We start from the raw sequence: 22,551 nt of genomic DNA, 5'->3' as shown, positions 1-22,551 counted from the left end.
TTCTCTGAGGGGGAAAAAATAAATCTATATTGAATTCTAATTCTAAAAATGTTTTAAAATATCTGTTTTCCTGTATAATTTCACTGTAATTTTCTTTTTTTTAATAGAAGCTGAAAGTGAGGAAAGGTCAATTATATAATACATGCAATGAGGAAATTAGACAATGCAGAAAGTGATTTCCCAGGGAGAATCAGTTTATGTGTTTTCTGCTCTTTAATTTTAATGGGTGATTTCTGAAGTTTCTTGATTCAGATGCTTTGCTTAAATGCAGCCACACTCCTGAGGCAAACACCGCTGAAAGGGCTGATGATTTCTCTTTTTGCATAAAAACTGGTGCACACTTCCTCTGGCCCAGGCTGGGGACTCATTCCTGTCCCTGCCTCTCCTGAGTCTTTTCCCAGGGTAAATTCCCTCTTGTTCCCAAGAAACATTTCAGTTTTCACCTCCAATTCCTACAGGTCTGTGTGTCTGAGGTTTGGTGGCCAGGGCAAGTGTGGGCCATGCCTGAATAACAGTCAGAGGTATAAGAAAATAATGAGGCTAAGAGTTCATTGAAAGAAAAGGGAGATAGATCTTGAGAAAAAGGAAGTACAGAGACTGAGGAAAAAAGAAAGCAGAAATACTTTTCATCAAAATATTTGAAGGTTCAATTCGCAGATCACTTTTTTTTTCCATTTCTCCCAGCCATAATGAAATTTCCTTTCTCTCAGCTTACATAGCAATTTCTTCATATCTTTTCTGTAGCATTTACAAAAATCTCCATAAAGTTACCAATTTTTGAGTGTATGTCCCTCCCTCAGTTAAAACTACTTGTTAACATGGATATGTTTCTATGCTGTGTAACTCTCATATAATCTAAGGCACTATTTATTCATTGATTTAAATTGACCTATTGACTGGGGAGTATACTTTCTGCATCTTCCTCCCAACATGCTATCAGTAAGAAGACAAGTTAAGGGAAAAAGCTTGTAATCATTGATGCATAAAGCAAAATACAAACCAAGGAACAGAAAGAATAGAATGCAAGATTAAAAAATTAAGCAACTTTATAAAGAATTAAGTCATTTATGGGAAGACATTATCCTGTCAAGTGCTATGGATTGACTTGTATCTTCCTCCCCCATTCATATGTTGAGGCCCTAATTGTACCATGTGATAGTAGTAAAAGATGAAGCCTTTGGAAAATAATTAAATTTAAATGAAGTCCTGAGTGTAGAGCCCTCATGAGGAAATTAGTGTTCTTATGTTGAGAAACAGGGCTTCTGTGGTGCCTCAGTGGTAGAGAATCCACCTGCCAATGTAGGAGATGTGGGTTTGATCCCTGAGTGAGGAAGATCCCCTGGAGAAGGAAATGGCAATCCACTCCAGTAATCTTGCCTGGGATATCCCATGGACAGAGAAGTCTGGTGGGCTATGGTCCATGGAGTCACAAAGAGTCAGACATGACTTAGTGACTAAACAACAATAGCAACTGAGAAACATGGAGAGCCTGGATTTGTCCTGTCCACCCCCCTCCCCACTACCCAGTGTGAGGACACAGTGAGTAGGCAGCCTCTGCAAGCCAGGAAAGAAGATCTCATCAGAACCCAACCTCCTGGTACTCTAATTTCAGACTTCCAGCCTCCAAAACTGTGAGACAGTAAGTCTCTGTGTTTAAGCCACCCAGTCTATGGTATTTGCTATGCAGTCTAAGAACACTCTGGATAAGGAAATGGCAACCCACTCCAGTACTCTTGCCTGGAAAATACTGTGGAAGGAGGAGCCTGGTGGGCCACAGTCCATGGGGTTGCAAAGAGTCGGACACAACTGAGTAAACTTTCACTTTCTAAGAACACTAGGACAGATTTTGGCACCAAGAGCAGAGTGCTGTCATAACTAATACCTAAACACGTGGAAGTGGCTTTGGGAGAGGATAATGGGTAGAGGCTGAGGTTTTGAGGTTCATGCTTGAAATATAGATGTTAAGGATGATTCTAAAGAGGTTTCAGACAAAAAAGAGGAACATGTTGAAAACTGAAGGAAAGACAATCCTTATTTTCAGTGGCAAAGAACTTGGCTGATCTATGTTGTAGTGTTTTGTGGAGGAAAAAAATGTGAATGATAAAATTTGGTACTTAGTTGATGACATTTCTAAAGCAAAATGTTGAAGGAGTGGCAGAGTGCTTCCTCCTGACTACTTATAGTTCTTTATTGAGCACTTTATTATTTTTAATCACTGCATAAAAATGTATTACAAATTTGTGCTGTGTGCTCAGTTGCTTGGTCATATCCAACTCTTTGTGACCCCATAACTGTAGCCCGCCAGGCTCCTCTGTCCATGGGATTTTCCAGGCAAGAATACTGGAGTGGGTTGACATTTCATTCTCTGAGGATTACAAATTTAAGACATTAAAAAAATGTTTATTTATAATATCACAATTTTGTAGGTTAGAAATCTAGGCTGGCTTGACTGGGTTCTCTACTTAAAGTCTCACAAGACCAACATCAAGGTGTCAGCCATTCTGGACTCTTAGCTGGAGGCTTTGGGAAGCAATCCTCTTTTCAAGGTCATGTGAGTCCTTATTGTTGTAGGACTGAAGTATCCATTTCTTTTCTGTCTACCACCCAGGAGTTACTCTCAGCTTCTAGAAACTGCCCACACTCCTCTTCCTGGGCTTATCCATTTTAAAATCAGAATCAACATCTTTAAAGCAGAATTCTTCTTGTTCTTCTAGTCTCTTATTTACACATCTGTGACCAGCTGTGGATAGCAAATTGATATTTGAAGGGCTGTTATTAGATTAGGACCTCCTGGATAATCTCTCTTGTGATTAATCTGAATTTAAGTGAATAAACCTTAATTGCATCTGCAAAAGTCCTAATCATTCTATTTATTATATCTCATAATATTCACCTTTCTAGGGATTAGGCTAGAAAACTTGGAAAGCCATCTTAATATTCTGACCATGCCTGACTCCGTCAGTCATGTATTCTGCAAATATTTTTTCTTATTATTTCTAATTCCTTTCTCCGTTTTATGCTTAAACAATGAAATTATCATAGGTATAAATGATAACCAGTCAAGTAGAACCCATCAAATTTGCTTAATGATCTCCTCTTTACACATGGGATTCACTTTGGCTATATTGTAAGATACGGATATAGACACTATGTTTTCTTCCAAATGATGGTGATTAACTGTTTAGAATAATACTGCCTATAAACTTTATTCTACTTATTGCAGATTTAAAATTCCCCTTTATACAAAATGTTAGAAACCTTGTGATCAAATTTGGCATTTAGAAGAAAATTTTCTTCCCATTTTAGAACATCACTTTGGTTTAGTTTATGTTTTTTTAAGTCTTCAGTTAAGTTTTTCTACAGAGTATTATTATCATCTCTATAGGATAAAATACAGATATTTTATTATTCCCCAAAGACTTGGGGAACAATAGAGTTTAATCTAGAAATGTAGTTTTATAAAAATAAATACTTAGATATAGTGCAAGTTTTACTTTTGGGATTTATTTTCAAACAGACAGCTATAAATAAATGTGCCAGAATTAACTTTATTTGTGTACAGACCATTCTAAACTATCCACTTTAATAAAATTACTATTATGAAATATAAGATCAATACACCAAAAGAAATCATATTTCTGTACATAAACAATGAACAATCTAAAAATAAAATTTAAAAAACAGTTCTATCAATATCTTTAAAATAATAAAGCTGATCCTTGAACAATATGGCAGCTTTTTTAGAGGTGCCAACCCCCTGCACAGTTGAAAATGCTCATATAAATTTTAACTCCTTTAGAACTTAATTACTGATAGCCTACTGTGGACAAAAAGCCTTACAGATAACATAGATAGTGAATTAACATATTTTTTGTACGTTATATGTATTATAAACTGTATTTTTATAGTAAAGCAAGCTAGGGAAAAGAAAATGTTATTAAGAAAATTATAAGGAAGAAAAATACAATTACTGTACTGTATTTATCAATATCATAGTTTTATACTGTTTATAAAATGAATTGTCAGTACCTACATCAATAAATTATTTCACAATACAAATCACTATAGATTTTATACATATTATTAACACTAGATATCAAATGAAAAGATAATATGAAAATGAAATTTGTATTAGTTTACATGTATAACAATTCAAACATTGATATTAAAGAAGCATCAGTGTAAGTGCATTGTGGTAGCTTCTTATAATAGATATGATTACTTCACAGTAGCTTAACCTATACACTAATGAATGAATTGTTTAAAAAACTTAATGGCATACAGTATTATAGTCATGTTTCATATTACAATTTTGAAAATGTTACATTAAAAAAAAATACTTGCTTGTAACAATAGGCTGATATGTAGTTTCTCCAGTTTTAAGAGAGAGGCATACCATATGGTGTTATTGTGTTATTCTTTCAAAGCAGAGTTAGTTATAAAACATTAAGAAAGTGAATTGTTAATTTTATACTCAATATCATTCATCTTATGTCTATTAAGGAATAGGTTATCCACTTCAGAACAAATCTTCTGCAAGATAAATGCTTAGGTGATGCAATTAGAAACTTCTCCAGTTCTAGCTGTACTGTTATTAGCTTTTCACAGGAAGACACTCACTCACACACATACACAACACATAAGTTTATTAACTGTACAACATGATCACTTACTGTTATTAAGTGGGATCTTCATAAAGGTCTTCATCAAAATTGTTTTCTGAGAGGAGAAATCGGAGAAGTTGGTCTTGCTATCTCAAGGGTGGCAGTAGCAGAAGAGGTGGCAGGATTGGGGAAGATGGTGGCAGAGAAGGGGAGATGGGAGAGGCAGGCACACTCAGTGTGACTTTATAGAAATACATTGTTGTTTCCATCGGACATTTGTGTTTCTTCACTTCTCTAAAAATGTTCCTATATGGTACTAATCCTTCTTCCATCATTTGCTTTAGTTTCACTGCTCACATTATTGAAGGGTCCATGTCATAAAAGAAGTCAAAAGAAAGCTTGAATAATGGGAAACCTTCTGCCAAATCGTCCAATGTCAGTTTGTTTTCTAGCACTGCTTATTTTACATTATTTTCTTTATCATCTGGCATTGGTTCTGAAGCACTCTTCTCCATCAAGTCATCTTTTGTTATTCCTCTGGTGTAGCGTCTGTTAGCTCTTGAGTTTCTCCAAGATCTCTATCTTGAAACCCTTCACACCTCACTTTTTTTTTTTTTAAACCATATCCACAATCTCTTTCATGATATCTCTTATTGGCTGTGTTGTAAATCCCCTGAAGCCATGCACAGCATTTGGACATGATTTTCTCCAGCAAGAATTTACTGTTTTGGGCTGGATGTTGTTTATTTGCTTTTTGTTTTTTTCTATAAACAGTGATGACATCTTCAGTGCTGTAACTCTTCCAGACTGTCATGATGTTCTTTCTGTGTGGATTCACTTCCAAACGGCTGACAATATTTTCTATAAAGTACTGAGTGAGATAAGCATTAAATGTCCTCATCGCCCCCTGATCTAGAAGCTGATCTAAAGACATTGTGTTTGGGGAAAAGTAGACCTCTTCAATGTCTGCTGTCGAACCCATGGACTTCTGGGTGGCTAGGGTCATTGTCTAGTATCAGAAGAACTTTAAAAAGCAGTCTCTTACTGACTTCAGGGACAAAGGATCAATGGAATCAATTCAAAAGAAGGGTTATTGTTTTCCAGGCCTTTCTGTTGTTGTACAAGCAAAAGACTGGCAGCTGGTGTTTATCTTTTTCCTTTAAGGCTCTGGGGTTAGGATCTTTATAGATAAATGCATTTCTGATCATAAATGCAGTTGCATTTGCGCAAACCAATAAAGTCAGCTTGTCCTTTCCTACCTTAATTCTTGGTGCTCGCATCTTTTTTTTTTTTTTTACTAATAAATGTCCTTTTTGCCATTTTTTTTTTCCAGAATAGGGCACTTTTTTCTTCATTTAAAACCTTTTCAGGAAGGTATCCTTTCTCTCAATGATTTTCTTAATGGCATCAGGGGAACTCATCTGCTGCCTCTTGATTGGCAAAAGCTGCTTCTCCTGTTATTTTGACATTTTTTAAACCCAATCTCTTTCTAAAACTACCAAGCCACTCTTTGCTGGTGTTAAACTCTTCAGCTTTAGATCCCTTACCTTTCTTTTGCTTTAAGTTGTCATATAATGACTTCACTTTTTCTCAAGTCATATTAGAGTCCATGGATATGCCTTTCTTACAGAAATCCTACACCCTCATAAAAGTTGCATTTAAATTGGAAATGAGGTATGTATTTCACAAAAAGTGCAGGGCTTTCATGCCTGCTGGCATAGTTGCAGCAATGGCTTCACAAATTTCCTTTTCCTTTTTTTTACAATTGTCCTTATGCTGGATCATTAATCATTAGGTGGTGGACAACTACAGCTGCAGACTTCAGCCTTTGGTACATATCAAGTAATTCAGCTTTTTCTTGTAATGTCATGACTTTTTTCTGCTTTGGGGGAGCACTTCCAGCATCATTAGTGGCACTTTGTACAGGTCCCACGGTATTATTCAAAGTTTCTATTATTTCACTAAGTACAGTGAAAAATATGCAAGAACTAGGAGAGATCATCTTTTACTGTGATGTGAAGTTTCTGGAGAGATGAATTTCTTATGTGGAGATGGGGAGTGTCACATGGAGTTTTAAGTAGATATTCACAACACTTGAGTGAACCCTAATAGCATAATTTATGATAAAAATCCACCTGCCAATGCAGGAGACATGGTTTTGATCCCTGGATAGGGATGATCCGCTGGGGGAGGGTAGGGCAACCCACTCCAGTAGTATTGCCTGGGCGATCCCATGGACAGAGGAGCCTGGCAGGCTGCACTCCATGGGGTCACAAAGAGTTGGACACAACTTAGTGACTAAACAGCAACTACCACCAAGCTATAGTAATCATGATAGTCTGGTCCTGGCACAAGGATAGATATATAATTCAATGGGATAGGTTTGGGAATCCAGAAATAAACCCTAACTTTTATTATGGGCAAGATTTCCTTGCAAGAATTATGTTTATTTTTCAGTATTTTTTCTAAATCATATTAAATTATATATAAGTATTAAAAGGTAGCAGTATGACTTTTTATTAATCATATTAATGAAGCTTAATATTTAGAATTATATAGTGACTGTCCATTTTAAACATTTCTGTTCTTATATAACCATTTGTTCTTTTACTGATAGTTATTCCTTTCTTGAAAACTATGATAGAATAAGCTGCAGCTTTAAACGTTAGGATTTGTTTGGTTTTGTGTTTGCAGTTGTCACTATTTTCCTCTTGAATGGCAGTGAAGCTCCATTATCTCAGTAAGGAGTGTAACTTTAAAGCTCTTTCTTTCTTAAGTAGGAGGACCTGATCAATAAAGCAACAAGATTATAAGTTGCCTCAATTTTAGTAAACAATTTCAAATGGTAATTACATTTTATATCAGAAACTGGAGAGAGAAATTCAAATTATATGCACATTTTAAGGATTTTTTTTCTGAAAACATAAAATATTGTCTTTTCCTTATTAGGCTTTTCACTACAGAAAAGAAGCTGGAAAGGGACCTCTAAGTCTAAAACAAAGGACAATGTATTCCGTAATACTTATCTGATTATAAGCTGATTATATTTCTTCCATGACAGCAGAGAGCTCGAAATGGAAGGAAAGAAAGTGTCCTGAGTATCAATTTACCTATTATCTCTAATGAAATTAAATAATACATGAGGTACTACAGATTGTAATAATAAATATGCATTGAAATACTTAACAATGCAAACAATCAGGTGATCGTTTTAACTCATCTACAGATAAATAATTTGAAGCTTTTTAAAAGTTAGATTACCCAGATGATTGTATGGTTAGCATACGTATCAATAATGGTGTTTTTTCAGGAAAAGTAATCTCTCTCATGTTAAAACTAAGACTGATTTCTTACCAAATGTTTCAAAAATGGAGTTTCACAAAATACTAGATCAAATCAAACTGAAAAAACTTAAAGGAAATAAGAGCTGACAGCTAAAAATACAATGCTTCTGAAGTCACACTGATTGTATGATTTTAGGAAGCATGATTTATTTTTTGGTACATTATGCTTACGTTGTGGTTAACCCTTATGCTTTGCATATTAGATCAATGTTTTGTCTTTTATAGATACCATTCAGTTCAGTTCAGTCACTCAGTCGTGTCCGACTCTTTGCGACCCCATGAATAGAAGCACACCAGGCCTCCCTATCCATCACCAACTCCTGGAGTTTACTCAAACTCATGCCCATCGAGTCGGTGATGCCATCCAGTCATCTCATCCTCTGTCGTCCCCTTCTCCTCCTTGCCCCCAATCCCTCCCAACATCACGGTCTTTTCCAATGAGTCAACTCTTCGCATGAGGTGGCCAAAGTATTGGATTAGGCACCATTAGCATAGTCTAAACACTTTGATAAGATGTTGGTGCTCTCCAATATTTCCAACCTATTTTAACTTTGTGCCTTCAAAATATGATAAACAGAAGTGGGTAAGGGTGATTATATATTGCCATATTCCTTCAGTGTTAAGCTGCTTATACTGTGGTAGCATATATGTCTAGTTATTAAATTATATTAGGTTATGACACACAAAATGAAATTTGGAAAAGCTATATATATATTGAAGTTAAAACTAAAAGAATGCTAAATGGCTTGGAAAATAAAGCAACACTCAGATTTGACTTCATTTCTCTGGTCAAAAGACATTTGAATTGAGTCTCAACTAAATCCATTTTTAAGAAACTCAAACAAAAAATCTACTTGCTGGCAATTTGGTAGCATATGCTTCACATATGGCTTAGCTGATGTAATTCTCAAGTATGGTGCATATTTTAATAGCACTGACTTTGATGCCAAGTGTTAATAGGGTTTGAATAGCATCACTTGCTCTAAGTGATCTTGGGGGATAATGCTCACTTTCCTTAAGCTTCAAATTCATCAGCAATTAAAAGAAAATGATCACAGTAACTGCCCCGTGGAATTTTGAATAAAATCAATGACGTAATGCCTATAAATGCTTTGGTAAAGAATCTCTTACTTTGTTGAGTGCTCATGAAATGTTAGCCATCAACTTCATTGCCATTAGTTTCTATGTCTGTATTTGCTTCTAATAAAACAAGTTCCCTTGTTTTTTTAGTCTCAGGTGACAGGAAATAAAATGTTCATTGGAAATTGAGACTGAGGAGATGAGATTAACATATATCAGAGAGGTGAGGAAGAAGGAAAGGAGGGAAAGAGAGAGACAGAACAATACCACAATTGTAGGTTTCATAAATACACAATTTATATTTAGTGGGAATCCAGATGTTCAAAAATTTAGTGGAAACTGGTAGACCATCAAGGAGAAGGCAATTCAGTTTGATTAACAGGGGGATTAGAAAGTTATGAGAAGATATTATTCTTGAGCAAAGAGGTGAAATTATAGTTAAGATTAAATTTGATAGTAGTGAACAGTGTTGTGTTAAGGTGGGAGATAAGATACTCATTTAATCTAGTAATTCAGACACAGAGAATATTATTTGTTGACAGTGATAAAAGAGTAACAGAGTTAGATGACGTTACATGGGTTGTGGCTAAGTCTGAATCTTTGTCTGAATTACCACAAAATTCATTTTTACTGGATGGTTTTGGTTTATACCCCTTGTTTCAGCCTAACTTTTTAAAAAGTTTGTCTTTGCTCTCATAAGTTTCTTAGTTTAATATATATATATATGTGTGTGTGTGTGTGTGTGTGTGTGTATACACACACACATGTATGCACATGGACACATACTTGTGTATATTGTTTTGTTCAGTTACTCAGTTGTGTCCGACTGTTTGCAACCCCATGGACTGCAGCACGCCAGGCTTCCCGGTCCATCACCAACTCCTGGAGCTTGCTCAAACTCATGTCTATTGAGTGGGTGATGCCAGCCAACCATCTCGTCCTCTGTTATCCCCTTCCCCTGTCTCTCTCTTTCCTGGCCTCAGGGTCTTGTGTGTATACATGTAGATTGTTTGCCTATGTATAAGTGATCTTCTCTTCAACTGTGGAATACATATAGATTTTTTAAAGTGACTAATACTACATCTCAACCTTTGGGTTAGAATATCCTAAAGTTTATATTTGTCTGCATTTTAATTACCACTGTCTTTATATTTTATTCAGTTGACACCACATGATTGTACAGTTATTAGAGAAAAGTATACGTTTGGGGATTTGGGGTTCTTTTCAAATTATCTTGCATTTACTTAGATTAAGAGAAGAAATTTACATTTTAGAATAACAATATTTTTACATACTCAGTGTTTTGGAGTCATTGTGTGGAAATTAGATGAACTTCTGCCAATTCTAGGGCAGATGTCAAGGTCATTGACAGCAGTAATTTGAGAGCACACTTAGGTAATTTGAGAGCATGTTTATTCTTCACACAGATACCTGGAAAGCTGGGCTTGCCTGATTGAATAGTAGGGGTAGGTTAGATCTTTATGAGGGAGGATGTGACTGAAGATAAATTCCTATGGTAAGCTGGAGAGCTGTGAGGTTTAAATTTCTCACCAGTGCCAAAGGAGACTAGCAAGAGCTTGTCCAAATGTCAGGTCAAAGGATAACAAGGAGCATTAGATTCACAAAGTAAGTGGTCAGATATTAAAAAATAAATCAGATTTCTTAATATATACACACATTAATTTTAATACCATAGTTACTTTGAACTATGAAATGTTAACAAAGGTAGGAAACAATAATGTTATTATTTCAAGAATAGCCAAATTATAATAAGAATTGACAAAATGGTTACATAAAACCATTTAAATGTCTTTGATTTACCTATATACCACTATACATGTATTAAGTAAATTTTAATTTTACATATATGTTTGCTTACAATAGTTGGCCTAAAATAATTTACGGCAAAGGTAATACTCTGTTGTATACATTTCTAAATGATAGGCCAAATGAAGACTATAAACTTATTAAAAATAAACTATAAAGTCATACCTTTCATCAATATGTTTTTTGCTCTTAATAATAGATGGTATTTAAAATATATTGTTTTATATAAGTATACATTTGTATTTTATATATGTTAATTAAATTTTATATTATAGAGATGGAAATTTAAGGAAATGTCTGCATTTTCCTGACATCATATGGTTCTTTGAAATAGTGAGGAATATCAACTCAGTGATAATCTGGGTAGTAACCTATTAGATTCAGAAGAGACCGGAAAGTAGTACACTGAAAATTTAACAGTGAAAATAATTATAGACATTTTCCTCAAGTATATGTTTTCTGCAAAGAACATATAATTTCAAGATCAATTCATATTTAGCAAAATAACAACTGAAATCAAATGAAAGGTGATACCAAAAAGATATCCTTAGATGTGAGATAAATTTTTTTTTAAAAAAGAACGCATTGCACAGAATAATTCTGAGGGTGAAATAATTTCCTCAAAATTATTATTTTTTCTAATCTTCAAATTTACCTGATCCAGATCACCAATTGAGAGGCAGATGAGCTAAATAATCTCAGGAAAATATTTTGGAGCCCTGGATCCTATATCAGTGTCAATAATTATTTTTCATGCTATTACTTATCTAAAGCAGCTTTTTTCCCTCCACCTTTAAGTATTTTTCTAAAGCACAAATCAGTATGAAGCTTCAGTAGACCAATCTCACTGGCTTCTAATATTAAGTACATCTTCATTGTATACTCTTTCTCACATGGGTTAGGTCAGTACTACCGAAAATGTTCCCTCTCTCTCACTATTCAATTTTTGCTCTCAACTAAATTACCCTGATCAGTATATGAACATGTGAAATTCTTCTGATATTAAAAATAAACAGAACCCTCCCTTGAATTCACATCTCCCTTTAGCTAATAATCTGTACACTTTCCCATGGAGAAAAAAAACATCTCCTAAGATTGTCTCTATTTACTACATATAATATCTTACTTTATTTCTTAAGCTCTTCATAATCTGATTTTAAGCATTATATTTTTAAGATTATTAGTTACTGCCACTTTGCTGTATCTCAATTTAATTCTCAGTTGTCGTCACTTTACTTGACAAATCATTGAATGAGTCTGCCAAAAGATGTAAATATAAATTACAAATGTATAGGTACATGTCTAAAATGACATTTTACATACCTATCTGTCCTTCTAAACTGTACTATAAATGTGGAAAACATGTAAATACTGAATTTCATCCTGAAATCAGAAGATGTTACATTTTATAATGATGTGACCAGGTTTATAGGTTTATGTGGTTGAAATATAGTCAAGAAGAAGGAATGTAAAGACTTGGGGGATGAAGAAAATAATTACAGAAAGGCGCATGATTTCTACAAAGAAGAAAGTAATCTTCTTAGATGCTTGACTGGCCAGAATTTATATATAATATATCACCTAGACATCATATATCAAATGAAAGATGATACCTATATAATATTATCACCTAAAAGATCACTGTCAGGAGGCCACATTTAGGGTATCAGGGACTATAACTAAAATGTTTGTATCAAGTACATATGATATAGTCTCACATCCGAGAGGAGATGCTCTCCAGATATGGCAATGCGAGTAAGAAGAATTTACAGGAACCCACTCCAGTATTCTTGCCTGGAAAATCCAATGAACAGAAGAGCTTGGCGGGCTACAGTTCATAGGGGTTGCATATAATTGGATGTGACTGAGCACACAACAAGCAGAGATTAGCAATCCTACAGAGAAAATGTGGGGTTTTTTGCTTTCAAAAATTTTCAGACTTGATATTTATATTAAAATATGAAATTACTTGTTATTAAAACTTGATGTGATATTATTAGGAACTGCTTTAAAAGATAACAACATACACAATATCATACTGTTTACTAAACTAATTGCCACATTTTTATATTCGTTAAGAAACCTTTGAAATTTCATGCACTGCATCCTTAATGGCCTTTAATAATATAGCTATATTATAAAATTAGCAAAATATGAAAGAAATTTGAACTAGAAATGATCAATTTTAAACAGAGAGGTTTTAGTTTTGGGGAAGAAAATAGTAAAGGGGAATTCTTTCATGTTTCTAAAACTTTTAGGGAAGGATATTACTATGAAAGCATTTTTTTTATTATTTCTTTTCATTTATACCAATAAAATAAAGGTATCAGTGACTTTGATAATAAATTTCAAAAACAGTTCCTTTGTTCTGATTAAAATATATTTACTATAAAATTCATTTTTTTCTGAAATTCTTAAGTATTTATGTATTTAGATTTCTCATTTTTAGTTGCTGACATTTTACTGGTCAGAAACTAAGGGAGGCAGAATTTTGTGAGAAGTTTTACCCAATAGAGGGTAGATATATTAAATATGAGAACTTGCTCTATAGAGATTAAAAGACAGATTTTCTTATCCTAGTGTGTCGTTTAAATTTTATCCAAGAATCATACTTGTACATATTTGTCAACCCTTCTTAAACCCTTTCCAAATTTAAATAGAAAAGTTGATCTTTTAATGATCCTTTATCCTATTGGTTTATATATAGTGAAAGTGAAGTCGCTCAGTTGTTTCCAACTCTTTGCGACCCCATGCTCCTCCATGCATGGGATTTTCCAGGCAGGAATACTGGAGTGGGTTGCCATTTCCTTCTCCAGGAGATCTTCCCAACCTAGGGATTGAACCTGGGTCTCCCACATTGTAGGCAGACACTACCATCTGAGCCACGAAGGAAGTCATTGGTTACATATATATATATATTTTTTTTTCAGACCTATTTCTTTTTAAGTTTTATTTATTTATTTATTTTTCTTTTTTAGTTTTAAATATAAAACATGAAATAATATATATTTATATATATAAATACATGAATATATAAAAATAAATATATAAATATAAATAATATATTATTTTAATAATATATATTATTTCATGTTTCATATTTAAAACTGAAAAATAAATAGGTCTGAAAAAACATATTTGGGTTTTAGTATATTTTTCAAATTTTATTATTCTAATGAGTGTTTTTTCTTGTATTCCTTCCCAGTTTTTGAATACCACTTTTAAAAACTCCTAACCAAGGCTAAATTCCTTCAAGAAGTCAAGCCATGTTATTAATTGTTCCTGTAAACATTTCCACAGTTGAATAACAGTATCTTAATTTTACCATTGTAGTGTAATTAAAGTGTTAAAATGTTAAGGAAAAGGGATCTTGTAACAGAGGGTCTGTGTTCAGGTTCTCACTCTTATTTACTGAATTTGGAAAAATAGTAGTAAAGCTATGAAACCTGTTTCCAATATCATTTACAATGAATGGCTGTCCCTCTGGGTTGTGTTGAAGTTTAAATAATCTAGGTGAAGACAGTTTGTTAATTATAACAAAAAATAGAAATGTTAAAGAATATTACTGTGTTGCTTTGGCATTTGTGTGTCTGGTTATTTCATAATTAAATTTATTCCTCTTTTAAATTTATGGGTCCCTTTATTGATGTCAGAGACAAAACTAAGTCTGCTACAACATATACAAAGGCTGTTTATTCATAAGCTTGCCACAAGGGAATCCATCTGCATTGCTTAAATTTCCACAGGAATTTAAAGGAATTAGAAAGGAGCGTATATTTTTTTCGAGCAAATGAATAAATGGCAAAAGTGACAGTCTTCGATTGACAAGCTTTCAATTAAGGTGGGATTTTTGAAAGCAGGAGGCACTCTGATTGATCTTCTGGAATGGTTGGCAGCCCTTGGTTGGCTACAAGGGGGCAAGTTAACAGTTTGGGCTCATTTCAAAAGAGAAATAAGTACTCATTGTTAAGAGACATATAGTTTTTCCTGGCCAATTCTTTCCTGGAAGAAGTGGGAAGTCAAGAGAGTGCTTTTCTGCTGTCAAAATGTCTTAGTCATGAAGGTCCTTATGTAGAGTGGACTGGCTGCCATGGCCAGCCTTTTCTCACAGAAAACATCAAAATGTGTAAAATACTCTCTTCAGCTTTATAATTTTACTTGACAACTTCTAACTATATGCTAAGCATTCATCACTCCCTGCTCCTTCACATTTTCAGGTTTGGTTTACAGAGCATCATAGTGTTCTTGCTACCCCACTACAACATCTTCTCTGCCTCAAAGGTTTATTTTTTTATCTTTCTCTTGGTTGAAAAAATATTTCAAAAGCTCAGGCTGTCGTTGTCTATTCTTAATAGTTTGTCTTTCTTTATCAATTCTTTTTTCAGTATTATAGCTGAGAGAATTTTTAAAAACCTATTTATATGATTGTATTAAGATAGATTCTAGTTGTGCTCACTCAAAAAATCTACAGTTATGTGTATGATAAAGTGTTTTCAACCTCACAACTCAACACCTAGGCATGGCTTTTCTGGCCCAAGATCCTCTCTCTAACTCTTACTTTAGACTCTGTGTCACACTGAATCTGTGTTCCTTGTTAAAAAATACTGCTAACTATATAAGATAATGGATGTCCTCTAAACTTATGGTGGTAATTTTATATGAGGTAACACAAATTATTCTGCCATAAACCTTAAACTCAGACAGTACTGTATGTCAGTTATCTCTCAATACAACTGGAAGGAAAAAATCCTATCACTTCTGATAAACTATGTTTACCCTATAGGATTCAGTTTCTTTAAGAAGTATTTATTTTTTTTAAGAAGTACTTATAATTTAAATTGTAGTGTGGAGAATTTCCTACATAAACATATCTCATGGTTATCAATTATAATATTAAAAAGGCAAAAAAAAATGTACTGCAGTCTGCAAAATACCATAATGTCTTCTCTTACCCTGTCTTTCCTTAGCTTTGCACTTCATATGTATGGACTTTACAATATAAGATGTACCCTATACCTTGCCTCAATCCCCACCCCTTCTACAGTTCTCTGAAAGATATGATCTTTTATGTCACAAAAACAGTAATGATAGGAAATTTACTTGTGATGATAGAATAAGTCCTGAGTGTTATAAGATACAGCATATAGGTCACAAAACCAGTAATATGGGCAAACAAGGAATTTCCACATACCTGACTTGGGTTTGAGTGTGGATGAGTCAGCCAGCAGATGTTGCTTCCACAGTCAGAGCTAAATTGCAGTTAAAGATTCTTGCATGATTTTTACAGTTTATTTGTTCGCAGATTTCCTGTTGTCATTGTTACTGTTTTATATTTTCCTGTAAGTTTTAGATATTTTAGTGTGGTAAAGACTAAATTGTATTTGTATAGTGAGGATTAAACGAGAAATTACAAATTGTGGTTGTGTATGTAGCATATTGTAAACGTGAAATAGACGCTGTTTGCTTCATTCAGTTATGCCTTCATCTATGGAGGCAGCCGATCACTGACTCTCCCTTCATGAAGTCAACCAATCACTGACACTCCCTTCGTGAATTCAGCCAATCACCGACTCTCCCAGAGGCAACCCTGCACTCTGTCACAGCCACAAGTCAGAATTGTGGTCTAAAATGATCTAAAATGCCTCAATCTGCAGGGAAAACCATATGACTCCCTTAGCTTATGATTGAATGTGGCATCTTCTCAGCAGTCACCTCTTTGAAGAGAGAAATATACTGTCACAATGCTTGCCAAATGAATCATAGCTCTTTTTGTTTCATTCTAGATGTTGGTGAAATTTCTAAATAGTTTATGGTGACTTACCTTAATATATTTTAAAAGTAATCTATTTTCTCTTCTAGAACGTGCATTTAGTTTCTTCAAACATCACCTAAAAGTGAAACAAGAATCCATCTCCTTTTAATATATTACCTTTAAAAAACAAATGTGGGTTAGAGATTGGAAAGAAAACAAATGGTATAATTGAAATCCTTAGAGAAATCAGGTAATTTAATTGTGAAAAAATAACTCTTTGAAAAGTAACAATTATAAATCAATAATAATCTTCTTCAAACAGAGCATATCATCATCAGAAGAAAATAATATGCAGATTGGAAGATAATATTGAGGAAGTGTTCTTAAATTTAAACCTGATGAAAAAAGATAATGAACAAAATAGGTGAAGAAAAATAGGATATTTAAAGAATGGTCTAGAAGTTCTGATATTTCACTAATATGAATTACTTCCCCCAAATTAATAAAAACAGAGAAGAGGTGACTACCAAAAGAATGTTTAAAAAAATACCAGAACTCATCCTGTCACCCAGATAAAAGAGACCTATCTAATGCCCAGAGAAATAAGTGAATAATGACCCACAGAAAAACCATTAAAAAAGAAGCTTAGAGTTTTGTTGATGTTGAAGAGGAATAACAATCATTAAAATAGCTACAATAATTACTATACATACATATATACTTACACACATATATACAAATATATATATCATATGATAAATATGCATAAGTAATCAGAAACTAAATCTATTACTTGATATTAATATAGTCAAATAGTGTTAATATAAAGTTTATATGATTATAGTTTCTGATATGACAACCTTGTGACAATGAACATAGTACTTCAGTACTTAAATTCTTGATTAACATAGTAGAGAGTTTTTAAGAAATTTGCTAAATCAACTTTAAATATAAACATATAAGAATATAAATAATTGGAATAACAGTCAAAGGATAAAAAATTGTTACATAATTACATACTTTAAACCCCCATGCTTCCCCAGTCACAATCAAAAGAAAAATTATTGACTGATTTCATGGAAATTATATAGCTTTATATGTCTCCTTTTTTCTTTTTTTTTCCAATTATTTTTATTAGTTGGAGGCTAATTACTTTACAATATTGTAGTGTTTTTTGTCATACATTGACATGAATCAGCCATGGAGTTACATGTATTCCCCATCTCGATCCCCCATCCCACCTCCCTGTCCACCCAATTCCTCTGGGTCTTCCCAGTGCACCAGGCCTGAGCACTTGTCTCATGCATCCCACCTGGGCTGGTGATCTGTTTCACTATAAATAATATACATGCTGTTCTCTCGAAACATCCCACCCTCGCCTTCTCCCACAGAGTCCCAAAGTCTGTTCTGCACATCTGTGTCTCTTTTTCTGTTTTGCATATAGGGTTATCATTACCATCTTTCTAAATTCCATATATATGTGTTAGTATACTGTATTGGTCTTTATTTTTCTGGCTTACTTCACTCTGTATAATGGGCTCCAGTTTCATCCATCTCATTAGAACTGATTCAAATGAATTCTTTTTAACGGCTGAGTAATATTCCATGGTGTATATGTACCACAGCTTCCTTATCCATTCATCTGCTGATGGGCATCTAGGTTGCTTCCATGTCCTGGCTATTATAAACAGTGCTGCGATGAACATTGGGGTGCACGTGTCTCTTTCAGATCTGGTTTCCTCAGTGTGTATGCCCAGAAGTGGGATTGCTGGTCATATGGCAGTTCTATTTCCAGTTTTTTAAGAAATCTCCACACTGTTTCCATAGCGGCTGTACTAGTTTGCATTCCCACCAACAGTGTAAGAGGGTTCCCTTTTCTCCACACCCTCTCCAGCATTTATTGCTTGTAGACTTTTGGATAGCAGCCATCCTGACTGGCGTGTAATGGTACCTCATTGTGGTTTTGATTTGCATTTCTCTGATAATGAGTGATGTTGAGCATCTTTTCATGTGTTTGTTAGCCATCTGTATGTCTTCTTTGGAGAAATGTCTGTTTAGTTCTTTGGCCCATTTTTTGATTGGGTCATTTATTTTTCTGGAATTGAGCTGCAGGAGTTGCTTGTATATTTTTGAGATTAATCCTTTGTCCGTCTTCATTTGCTATTATTTTCTCCCAATCTGAGGCTGTCTTTTCACCTTGCTTATAGTTTCCTTTGTTGTGCAAAAGCTTTTAAGTTTCATTAGGTCCAATTTGTTTATTTTGCTTTTATTTCCAATATTCTGGGAGGTGGGTCATAGAGGATCTTGCTGTGATTTATGTCGGAGAGTGTTTTGCCTATGTTCTCCTCTAGGAGTTTAATAGTTTCTGGTCTTACATTTAGATCTTTAATCCATTTTGAGTTTATTTTTGTGTATGGTGTTAGAAAGTGTTCTAGTTTCATTCTTTTACAAGTGGTTGACCAGTTTTCCCAGCACCACTTGTTAAAGAGCTTGTCTTTTTTCCATTGTATATCCTTGCCTCCTTTGTGAAAGATAAGGTGTCCATAGGTTCGTGGATTTATCTCTGTGCTTTCTATTCTGTTCCATTGATCTATATTTCTGTCTTTGTGCCAGTACCATACTGTCTTGATGACTGTGGTTTGTAGTAGAGTCTGAAGTCAGGCAGGTTGATACCTCCAGTTCCATTCTTCTTTCGCAAGATTACTTTGGCTATTCGAGGTTTTTTGTATTTCCAAAAAGCCAACTAAATAACCTAACTCTACACCTAAAGCAATTAGAGAAGGAAGAAATGAAGAACCCCAGGGTTAGCAGAAGGAAAGAAATCTTAAAAATTAGGGCAGAAATAAATGCAAAAGAAACTAAAGAGACCATAGCAAAAATCAACAAAGCTAAAAGCTGGTTTTTTGAAAAAATAAACAAAATTGACAAACCATTAGCAAGACTCATTAAGAAACAAAGAGAGAAGAACCAAATTAACAAAATTAGAAATGAAAATGGAGAGATCACAACAGACAACACTGAAATACAAAGGATCATAAGAGACTACTACTAGCAGCTCTATGCCAATAAAATGGACAACTTGGATGAAATGGACAAATTCTTAGAAAAGTATAACTTTACAAAACTGAACCAGGAAGAAATAGAAGATCTTAACAGAGCTATCACAAGCAAGGAAATCAAAACTGTAATCAGAAATCTTCCAGCAAACAAAAGCCCAAGACCTGATGGCTTCACAGCTGAATTCTAACAAAAATTTAGAGAAGAGCTAACACCTATCTTACTCAAACTCTTCCAGAAAATCGCAGAAGAAGGTAAACTTCCAAACTCATTCTATGAGGCCACCATCACCCTAATTCCAAAACCAGACAAAGATGCCACAAAAGAAGAAAACTACAGGCCAATATCACTGATGAACATAGATGCAAAAATCCTTAACAAAATTCTAGCAAACAGAATCCAACAACATATTAAAAAAATCATACACCATGACCAAGTGGGCTTTATCCCAGGAATGCAAGGATTCTTTAATATCCACAAATCAATCAATGTAATACACCACATTAACAAATTGAAAGATAAAAACCATATGATTATCTCAATAGATGCAGAGAAAACCTTTGACAAAATTCAACACTCATTTATGATTAAAACTCTCCAAAAAGCAGGAATAGAAGGAACATACCTCAACATAATAAAAGCTATATATGACAAACCCACAGCAAGCATCACCCTCAATGGTGAAAAATTGAAAGCATTTCCCCTGAAATCAGGAACAAGACAAGGGTGCCCACTCTCACCACTACTATTCAACATAGTGTTTGGAAGTTCTGGCCACAGCAATCAGAGCAGAAAAGAAAAGTAAAAGGAATCCAGATAGGAAAAGAAGAAGTGAAACTCTCACTGTTTGCAGATGACTCTACCAGAAAATTACTAGAGCTAATCAATGAATATAGTAAAGTTGCAGGATATAAAATTAACACACAGAAATCCCTTGCATTCCTATACACTAACAATGAGAAAACAGAAAGAGAAATTAAGGAAACAATACCATTCACCATTGCCACAAAAAGAATAAAATACTTAGGAGTACATCTACCTAAAGAAACAAAAGACCTATACATAGAAAACTATAAAACACTGATGAAAGAAATCAAAGAGGACACAAACAGATGGAGAAACATACTGTGTTCATGGATTGGAAGAATCAATATTGTCAAAATGGCTATTCTACCCAAAGCAATCTATAGATTCATTTCAATCCCTATCAAGCTACCAACGGTATTTTTCACAGAACTAGAACAAATAATTTCACAATTTGTATGGAAATACAAAAAACCTCCTTTTTCATTTAAGGAAAATTGGAATAACTTTATTTTTCTTATCATAAAGATCATGGAGAGAAATCTTCCTGAGAAAGACCAAATACATTTGAGTGTATAATATGATTCTTAGAGACTAGCTCTATTTTATCACAAAATATCTTTTCCATTTGACTGTATATTCACAATAATTTATTCCCATTGTTTCATAAAGTGAAGATTTGCCTTTGACTGCTAAGTTGTCATCATATTACTGAAGTGATTTTAACTGGAATGTTCCTTGGATACTGTCCACTAATAGTATTAACTGTCTATATCAAATGAGTAAGTTGAAATTTACATTCAAAGCTGATACAAACTGTGATGCCAGTAACCATTTTATGGTAGGGTATGGTTCTAATTCAGCATAAAATTTAATGCTGCCTTTAGGGTTTTCTTTTATCTTCAGCTTTTTCATGTCTTGAAAAGAATAAGGAAGAAAATCTGAACAGGTGTGCTAAGGTATGCTGTATAACCCAGTATTTTCTATATTTTGAGAAAATGTGAAAATAGAAATAAGAAAAGATGACAGTATGAATAACTGTATGAGACGGGCAGTGTATGAACAGTGGAATATAATTAGTTTGAATTTTGAAGTGAGTCAGATATTCATGTGGGAATGATAAAGTCATAAAAATTTAAAAAATCATAACTGACAAGTGAAATATTTATAATGCAGTATTGTAATATGTAAAATTAAATACATGAATAGAAAATGATTCCTGGGTAGAGATGTTGATCTTTATTAAAATAAACACAATAGACGTGTTTAGATTATGTAATTTCCCTATTTATTTGATACTAAAGTAAATATTGTTCTAAGAAATCACTGAATTAAAAAAAAATAAGGCAGAAACAGGTCAGTAATCATACATTTAGAAATGAAACTTAAGTGTATTATGTTTCCCTGAGTTCTTAGAAAATTTCTAAACTATTTCAGAAGGAACTAAAAGTGGTTTATGTAGTTTTCTAACATGAGGTGAAGCAATGATCAGCCAACACTTTCTCTAGGCTTCTAGGAGTCACCATTGCAATTAGTTTGTCCCAGTCCCCTGGAATCTTTCTCAAGATGCTAACACTGTGTCCAAGGGAAGAAAATCTTGCTTATTCAGACTTCCTTTTAACTTTGTTGATAAATCATTTTCAGAACCCACACCTAGCAGTGTGTGCCAGTACAGAGGAAGTTCTAGCTCTTAATAGGGAGGTAGGGACATCTCTGCTATGCCTGAGAATTCACAGGGCTCTGCAGAGCCAACACTGTTAGGAGCATTCTTCTCTATGACCTGAGTGCATATTTTAATCAAAAATTTTCTCAACCAGCTCTCCTGTCATAGCATGAAAGACATGCCCTGACAGAATTTGAACATCTCTGGTGCTCTGTAACTATAAGTATCAGATCTTTGGTTTGCTATTCAGCTGTTTCTGCTTTTGCACTATAGGCAATATGAGATTCTTTGTTAGCTGTGAAACAGATCTTCTGGGTCTTACACTTACCCCTTATTTGCCTTAAGTTTTAATCATCCCTCCCTGGATTATCAGTGTAATTTAGCAGTAAACAGTTAACACTGACACTTTGATAAAAGCCT

Source organism: Cervus canadensis, chromosome 1, assembly GCF_019320065.1.
Source record: "Cervus canadensis isolate Bull #8, Minnesota chromosome 1, ASM1932006v1, whole genome shotgun sequence".
NCBI lineage: Eukaryota > Metazoa > Chordata > Mammalia > Artiodactyla > Cervidae > Cervus > Cervus canadensis.
Note: the sequence above shows the minus strand (reverse complement) of the source record.